Source organism: Aplysia californica, unplaced genomic scaffold (assembly GCF_000002075.1).
Source record: "Aplysia californica isolate F4 #8 unplaced genomic scaffold, AplCal3.0 scaffold00249, whole genome shotgun sequence".
NCBI lineage: Eukaryota > Metazoa > Mollusca > Gastropoda > Aplysiida > Aplysiidae > Aplysia > Aplysia californica.
This window is the reverse complement of record NW_004797519.1, coordinates 386070-388375: the sequence shown is the minus strand read 5'-3', so window position 1 is coordinate 388375 and position 2306 is coordinate 386070.

The following is a 2306-nucleotide window of genomic DNA, read 5'->3' as shown; positions in this document are numbered from 1 at the left end:
CCCTCTTCCTTTCCCCCCTTCCGTCTCGCCCTTCCGTCTCTCCCTCCTCGTCCCTCTATCTCTTTATCTCTTTCTATCTCTCTTTCTCTCTCTTTCTCTCTCTCCCTCTCTCTGCCTCCCTTCCGACATACTTCCGTCTGTGCCTCTACGTGTACGTTTCTATTGGATTGGGAGGGAGGGAGGGGGAGGGGGGGCTGCGTTCACCGCTACATGGAAAATTTGGTACTTAACACAGCTTCATCCAAGAAAATTGGGAGAGGGGCGATCCTCTCTTAAAAAGAAGGCATCAGTCAAATGGCAGTGACAATCAGGCTGCCAGCTCATCTCATCACCACTGGGCTCTCTGACGAGCAGCGCATCCCCTCTTGCCTGTTACAACTCGGGACGTCTCTTCAGGTAACACGCAACTAAAAGAAAGTTTGAGCTTGCCCAATTTTTAAACCATTTGACAGCTGGCAGGAGATTTAATCTGCTGCTCCATCTTCTGGAATTCCTGCATAGGGTCATTAAAATTGTATGAGTGTAGTCTTCTTCCACAGTGTAGACAGGTGTGCATACATGTCATGAGGGTACTTTACCCCTTTATGGTGGCGGAGGGTTATTTGTTTACTTGATTTTTAATGGCACAGTGTATCTTATAACAATATAAATCCCAAACTCTTTTAAAAAGTATGAACTCGTTTATAAAGCTGTATTAAACGTATGTTCAAAGTGTGAATCTGACGCCACACTTGTAGCATACCACGGGTCTCTTGTACATAATAGCAATACTACAAGTCACGGTGTATTAAATAAGGCCCAGCAGATCAGAAGTACCTTCAAGTAGGACTCATAATAATTATAATGAACTAGTTGCCAGTAACCTAAAGAGAAGCCAGGCATGTCTTCCTTAGTCCTCTCTAGCGCGTCCTCCTCTCGTCCCGACTGTCCTTGTGGAGGAGTCTGCGGTTGCTTCAGGGATTTAGGAAATGATTGTCAACTCGCTGAGCCTTGAGACTCACACACAACTACGAGCTCCATGCAAATCACGGGGCAGGGGCCTCTGACTGTTATGGTGGGGATCTCCCGGACAAAAGAAAATGCAGTGTTTGTGGAGACACGACGAGAGAGAGTCTGGATCAAATCTGATTAGCAATTTCTTTCGAGGGTTCCGGGGGAGAACAATCGGGGTGGGGCTGGACGAGCTGGTGTCTCCGGGGACGGAAGGACCTGGGGGGCGGTGCCCCGGGCTGTGTTATGGGACGCCGCCATGTGTCCGTGGAATCTTGAGCTTGCTTCGTGTGTTCAAAGAGGGTTATCCACACGCGTTATTAATGTGGACTCTTTAGCTCATCCTTGTCCTTTTCAATGATTTTTGAGAGGTTCTGTTTGAAAATTTAGTTTGAGTTGTGTTTATGTTTCAGTATCACGAGTTCCATACCAAAATAAAAAGGGTACTTTGAAGACTGGGCACTCTGACAAGAGGTAAAAGTAAGAAGAAGGAATGAAAGAGAGATTAAAAACAAAAGCAAAGATCACACTTGTGCGTCTGAGCACAAATGTTAACGGATTCTATTCATTGCTGAATCGATTTAAGTTTGCTAAGAAATGATGAAATACCATCTGCAAGGGGGGGGGGATCAGAAACATAAACCCAACAAAATATGACACTGTAAACATCAAAACGATTTTAAGCGAGTTAGGACAAAGTTTATCCATTAAAATTTATATTGAAAACGAGTTTGTTAAATGAAATAAAATAAGGTCATTTAGGGCACTGTACACAATCATTTCCCTGGGAAAGTAAATGTTTATTCCATAATATTCGGATTTTCTAATCACAAAATCCCCATTTTTTGGCGGGCGGAGGGAGTGGGGTATTTTTTTCACAACGAATCATTGCCCAGACCTTTTTATTATCCGAGTGACGTAGGGAGCCGAAATATAGTACAATGGCATGTAACTGTAAAAGTTTTAAGCCTCCATAGACACTGTTTTGCTCATTTCAGAGGAGGGCTGCTTCGATCCTGCCTATCAAGACTAGCCCAGGCTGAGTGAGATGCATCCTCCCTGCAGAAAGGCGGAGATATTGAATAAATTTTAATTAATATTATTCTTCCTACACAAGAATCGGACTGATGTCTTCTGTGTGCGGCTGCGAAGCGACTAAGCTCTACCAAAAATCGTGCATAACAAGATAGTTCGCTCCTCTCTTTGAGCCAATTTGTTAGAAGAGTGTCCTCAAAATATGGTGGCGCCCTCTTCGAAAAAGTACGGTCTTTGCGAATAGAGTTACCTTACTTGTGTAAAAAAAACAAAAAAAACAA